The sequence below is a fragment of the Lipophrys pholis genome (genome assembly GCF_963383615.2).
Source record: "Lipophrys pholis genome assembly, chromosome: 22".
Lineage (NCBI taxonomy): Eukaryota > Metazoa > Chordata > Actinopteri > Blenniiformes > Blenniidae > Lipophrys > Lipophrys pholis.
The window spans coordinates 7,457,693-7,464,895 of record NC_137644.1 but is presented as its reverse complement, the minus strand read 5'-3'; positions in this window follow the sequence as shown (position 1 = coordinate 7,464,895).

Sequence of the window (7,203 nt, the reverse complement as noted above, 5' to 3'; positions counted from 1 at the left end):
CTCACTTTACAAAACGCCTCCTTCTTTAACCTGTCGCTTCAAACCGGACGGCGCGGCGGTCCTACGGTCGGGGCGCAACCGGCTTGACCCGCCGCGGTTAACTCATCAATCACCGGGGACGCGCCACCAGCCAGCTCATCCATCTCTCTTTGCAGCTCCTGGCAGCTCCCAGAAGCACCGAGTCAGCTCGGGAGTTGATCCACTCCAGGGAGCGAGAGAGCGGATCCTCCCAGCACTCACCCCTCATTCATGGGCCGTAACCCCAGACCGGAGGGGCAGAGCGGGGGCTCGCATGACGGGGAGACAAAAGGATCTTGACGTGTAGACATGCGTGTTTTTCCCCGTCCCTTTTGTGGAGCTCTTTGCCAGCTTGTGCCACACTCTCAAACCCTTTTAGTCCCTTCACACAAAGCTAGAGGGCAGCATCAGGTCTGAACAGCCACGTTTCTGTTGCATTCAAACTGAGAACATCCTGTGTGATTACACAAATTATAGCAGAAATACGTGGCCGGCTCGCCGTTGGGAGCTTTAAAACGCCTTAATTGCAGTCAAATAATGAACAACGAGTGAACCACGAGTACTCGTCGCCCACTGACCTTGTTGTGACTAATTATGCTGATGTCAAATGTAGAACATTTTCAGACAGAGCAGCCGCATAAAGTGGTTTGGGGGGTTGGGGACGTCTGAACTGAAATGTCGAGAAATTAACCTCTTTATTGACTGGAATACAAAAACCCCCTCAGACTGTTTTAATTAAATACTTTAAAATCAGTTTAAAATACTGTCATGGCATATTTACATGCAGTAAAATAGGTTAAAAAGCATCACAGTGACAAAACTTATTTAAACGTCTCAATCATCTCTCTGCTTTTTGATAAAAGATAAGCTACATGATAATAAAAAAAAATACTTCCTGATCATATAATGTGTTGTTTGCTTAACCAGCTATGACTTGGTTTGGGGACATTTTTCAAAACTTACAAAAACATTTTTTTATATAATGTTTATCTGAGGCACCACCCAGGTGAACTAATTTACTTTATACAGGATCTTACATTATGTATCTCATACATGTAATGAATGTGACATGATTGTCATTAAATTGCAATAAAAAATAAGTTTAAAATAACCAGAAAATTAAAGTACAATTATGTAGATTTAAAGAGTTATGACGTGAATATTTCTGAACTTTTTTTTTCCTGATTCTTTGAATCCAACCTTTGTAAGTTAATTACAATAAAAAGATTCAAAACTTTTCATTTATATATTCATTCCTCGATATATATATATATATATATATATATATATATATATATATATATATATATAGATTAGAACCATGCAGGGTCTAAGCTGCATCAGCGGGTTTATAAGCGGATTTCTTTAAGATAAATTGTTGCACATTTAGAGACTTTTCTTTGTTAATTATAAAACCTTGTTGAAGGACATTTTACCATATAAAATATTGATTATTGGCACTTATTTATTTTGAAGCCTTCATATATTCATTGGAGTAAACACTAAATTCACAAGTATTCCAATGAGTTGCAAGTATAGGGGTAAATTGTCATCTTTAAATAGAAATGTGTCTGAAATAGTATTGTAAATAGAACACAGGAAGTTAACATTATATCTGATGACATGAAAGTAATCAAAGTCCTGTGTTACTGTAACACCGGTACTTTTCTCAGTTCCTGAAACGGATTACAAAGCTGTATATATTTAGTTCAACTTAATAAGCCTCTGATAACACACATACGTAACAGAGTTGCTGTCTCCTGCCTTATAGTGTGAGGGTTGTGGGTTCAACTCCATTCATGGTGAAGTTTGCATGTTCTCTCCATGCATGGCTTTTCTCCATCCCAGTTTCCTCCCACAATAAAAAAAAAAAAACAACAACCACTTGGATTTCAGGCTAATTGATGAGCTTTCATTTCCTGTAAGTGAGAGTTTGTGTGAGTGACTGTATGTCTCCGTCCGGGTTTAACCCATAGTTAGCAGGTCCTGGCTCCACAGCTCTGTGACCTGAATTGGATGGAGCAGCATGTGCTGCTGGCTGAAGACCGCATGTGTGAGTCCCTCCACTTTGATGTCATCATTTGACCCATCATCACAGCCACAACACGTAATCCCACTGAGGGTTCGTCTAAAGTGATTGCTGCTCCTGTCTTCCTTGTTCACTTCACATGATGAGATTAGGCAGATGGGATTTCCACTGTGCATGTGTCGATGTCACGTATTTCCCCCCCTTCGTTGCCCGGACTCCACCTCCAGGTCCTTCCTGTCAGACCCTGTGAGCGGCGTGCAGCGTGGGCCGGCAGTGGACAGGAAGCTCTGTGCGCTCAGTCCGAGCCAGCAGGGGGAAATATGCTCAAATGAGGCCAGCCTTATCAATAATGAGTAGGTGGAAGGGGCAAGATCAAATTACCAATTTGGACCTAATCACCAAAGTGGTGGCTGGTCTTTGCTTGATCCCCTCTCCCACTCGGCTTTGTCCTCTGGGTGGTGATTCCTGCCGCCATCTGTCCGTCTTCCTCTGGGGAGCCCCTTCCTTTTCTCCCGAGCACCGCAATGGATGTTTTATTAATTCTGCTTCACCTGATTACGCCCCGTTTGTGAGTCAGCCAGCAATAATAGGCATTTAATCAACGTTTAATTAAGGGGCGCAGGCATCGAACAGGGAGCTGGAGCACAGAGCTGCCGGCTGGCGAAGTCAGCCTCAAGGACACACAACGGATCCTAGGCTGACAAGTTGTGATGCAGTTTAAAGCTTCACATGCTGAAGGTATTTCAGTTTAACGTTTATTGACGCCTCACAATGAGAACATCCCGGGTTCAAGTCGAGGCCATGGAGGTGAGTTTGGTGATTTAAGGCCCAATTTGCTGGAAACTACAGAATCAAACAGAGAAACATTCACCCTTTCACTCATCAGACTCAGAAATGTGAAGATTTTATTCACGCAAGGCCGATGGATAAAATATCGTAACTGTCCACTAGTCTCCACTCAGGTGTTCATATTGAGGCTCACCTCCAGAGGGCGCTACCTGAGAAACGAAGACATGAGGTCTCTCTAAAGGTTCGTCAGTACTTTCATGGAGAAAATAAAAATGAGGCAAACTAACTGCATTCGACTCAAATATTTGTGTATTAATCTGCACTGAATGGTGGCTGCTGATATCGTCTGTTACAAAGTTTGTTTTCAGGCTAATTTGAGCAAAACTTCATCAGCAGCAGGACTCGAGTCGCCTTTCCTAAACTTCCTCAGCTCCAAATCCTAAACTCACCCAAACTTGATGTTTTATTCAGAATTTTTACTTGGGCTGCATAATATCAGGTGAACGTGCAATAGTGATAGCCATATGATTTACCATAAATACAAACGTTTATGCAGATGACGTTTATGTTGTTCGTTGAAATAACAGAAGTCTCGTTTATAAATTTCCAATATAGTGTGAATCCCGACTGCAAATTTTAACAGTTGACAGAATCTTAGTTCACTAAACATGAATACGTCTGTATTTTCAAAAGATAAAAAGTTCCTTTTTAACACGGCGTTATTTGGAATGTCGCCATTTTGGAATCTCTGTGTCTCGTTTTGGCAGGTCATTTTGCCTGCGACGTGCGACTCCAAGTGAATTCATTCGAAAGAGAAGTTCCTCTTATTTTGCAATAAAAGCTCATGTTTTCTTTTGCCGTTTTTACATTTTGCAGAATCGACTCGAGATCAGACCCTCTGTGGGTCTGATTTAGACTCTTTGCCTGCATGTTTGACACCCGTTATTTAGACTTTGGAGATACCAACACGTGAGGGTTGCCGGTTTTCTAATGGCGATAATCTAGTGGCGATAGACGAATGAGTTTGATTAGATGCGCTCGGTGATGCTCTTCCATTATGGCAACGCTTGAGACAAAAACACACATCAGGCACCGGATATATGCACAGAGCCGGCGCAAAGTGAGACAAAAAAAATAAAAAGCCAACTTCCAAAGCGCAAACAAAACTTGAAAAGCACACCGCAGGAACTCGACAATGCAGCGCAAAGCAGCGGATGAGGAGATCCCGTTCAGAAAAACAATCAAGCTAACAGCTGAGCCATCAATGCGAACAAAAGGCGCGGGCGACCACCTCAGCATGGCTCTGGCCAGGTTAGCTTCTGGGATGGAAGAGAAAGCCCAGGGTCAGCTATAATGAGCCGTGAATGTGAGCATCCGAGCAATCCTGTTTGATGGGGTTCATCCCTGGAAAGGTTTCTGTCCTGTCTTACACCGGCGCTTTCTGTGTGTTCACTTTGGGGTCCGGGTCAGGCGGCTGCAAGGACTCCGTGACCCTGAAATGAGCTCAGGGCGTCAGTGTGGACCCCTACCGACAGGACAGAGCTCCTTTTATGCTCTAATCTGCCAGCAAGAGAGATCAATATGGCGACTATTGGTGCCGGGATTGTGTGCGGGAGAAAGCGGTCCGGCTCGGTTTGACGTCTCGCGGGGGGTTGGCGCACCCTGACAAAAGCACAGCCCCGCTGCCACCGCTGGCTACAATGACCTGCCAGACACTGGCACACCAGCGGCTAACCTCCTTAACATTCATTAGTGTCAGAGAGGTGGACAGATGCTCCGATTCTTACGGGTCTTCTCTCTCATGTTCTCCGCGGGGGGGGTTCATTCAGCAGCGTTTGACGTGTCTTTCATTGGGGATATCTGCGCTGTGGGCGGCGGTGGCTACAGGAAGAGCCGGGTGGGCACGGGTGGACTCACCCCGTGTGCAGGGTCCGAGCCGCCAGGAGGACAGATGCTCCTGCTGACACGATGCCGGGGCCGAGCCAGAAGCCTCCGAGGACCCTTCAAACTCTGCTTTCTGCATGGTGTGCCCTCCCAGCACGGCTCCACGGCTCCTCTTCTCTCCACAGCAGACATATCCACGGCACTAGACTTTCTATTTACCCATCTTCGACTTAAAAAGTCTACAAATCTCAACTGAAAACCCGAGTGCAGCAACAGTATCCGACAGTATCAGAGTGAAGAGATTTCTCTCTGTGGGAGGCTGAAAAAACGGAGTCTATTCAAATAGCTTATTGCCTGTTAATAATTACCCGCTAACCTAACTGGTGCAAGTCTCTGGGGCGCGTTTCCCTGGCAAGAGGCAAAAGGACAGATCGAGCACAAAACAGCAAAAATGTAAACGGCCACGAAGCATGTGTGTCATGTGTTTCACTGTGGGTCCACACAGAGGGAGGACAGAGACCAGCTGGACGGAGACACGGAGACTCCAGACACAACACGGATCGGGTTCTGGACTTCTTTACAGCAGCAGAAATCTCCTGCCTTTAATTACATTACAGAGTGAATTGTGGCGAGCTCTGTGGAAACAATGGGCCCTATCAATTCCACAAATCAGTGTGTGTGTGTGTGTGTGGGTGTGTGTGTGTGTGTTTGTGTGTGTGTGTGTGTGTGTGTGTGTGTGTGTGTGTTCAACAGCCCTCTATCTTTATCTGCAATCAAAGCTCATTATCCAGAGTGTGTCTTATGCAGGAGGCTCTCCATCTTCAGATTTGTTTCTCCAGGAAAATCCCAGCAAATATGTTCTTGGTGTAACATTAACGAGGGCTTGTGGACAAATGGGTGGACGGTGAGTGTTTTCCATGGCGACCGGCGCAAACACTCCCAAGAGGAGACACAAGTGGCTGCCCTTGTATTCTCTTGTGCTTCAGATACAAAAAAAAATAAAAATTTGAAATAAGAAGCGTTGGCACAGAGTAAGAAGTTCCCCATGTGTGTACAACTTTCTGACATGTAGTAAAGCTTCCTGGCACTATCTGAGATCAAGACCTCTGCTTCGGCCCCCGCTTCATAAAGCCGCTCTGCCTGAGATGTCTCTGTTCAGCCCAGCAGGGGGCACTGCACTGCACTGCACTCTGGGTAATCCAGATGCCACAAGCCCAGTTACCATGGCACTGACAGACAAGCCAGTGTGTGTTTGGACATTTCTGCATTTCTGTGACTGACTGACACACACACACACACACACACACACACACACACACACACACACACACACACACACACACACACACACACACACACACACACACACACACACACACACACACACACACACACACACACACACACACGTATATATATATATACACGGTAGATAAAATGTTGCATTTTCTCATTTAAACCATCTGGTTCAAAGGAATCAGCTTTATTTTAAACCACTAAGGAATTCCCATTAATGCTTTAAGAATGTTTCTTTCATTTAAACTTTTACTGAACACTCATTGGATGATCTGACAATGGAAAACTTAACATTTTTATTACTACCATTTTCTGTTTGTGACCTTTTGAAATAATGAAACACAATTATTCTATTTACCAGACTTTTTTTTGGGCTGGTCCTGTGATTTATTTTCCGAAACAACTGATATATCAAAATATACTGATTTATACAGCTAAGACCACTAGATGTCTCTGTATGACCACATGACCTTGCTACACTATCACAGAAAAAACTTTATTGCTGCTGGAACTGACTGAGAGACCAAGACTCCAGTTACATCTAGACATTAGAAATAAATGTGATTTGAGTATCATGTAACTACCGTCCATATTATTTATATGAAATTAAATTGTTGAAAAGTGTGAAACTCACCAAAATGTCACAACGTCAATGTGCTGATAGAGCCTTCATAATCCTCTTATCTCAGTCTGATCACCACATGGAACGAGAAACTTTCAGGTCTTCTTTAACTGTTATTAGCTCATCGTTATTTGCCCTTAAATGCTCCTACAGGTGCAATTTCAACAATCTTATAAGTTCACAACTAGCCACACTGTACGACACAAATCTATAAACTTTCGGCCACGATATGAAGTTTGCTGTGTGCAAATTGCACGACGAAAACACAAGCTGAACAGCAGCCCGAGACGACGTGAGTCGACGTGATTGCGCAAGAATAAGACGCCATAAACATTCCAAGAATATGGACGCAGTCGTGGCTCGGAAAGAGGTCAAAGACAGGAGTATTTGAAAGAGTGTTGGTTGAAGTGTACTTTAACTTTAATAGACAGAATATCTGGATTAAACAAGCCGAGTCTTTCTTGAAACTGACCGTAAAGAGCCCAGGTGTGTTTGGAAGCGTCAGATCTAAAGACCGGTCACGTCTAACGAGTCTCGATAAAGTTTGAAGACTGAGATTTCAACA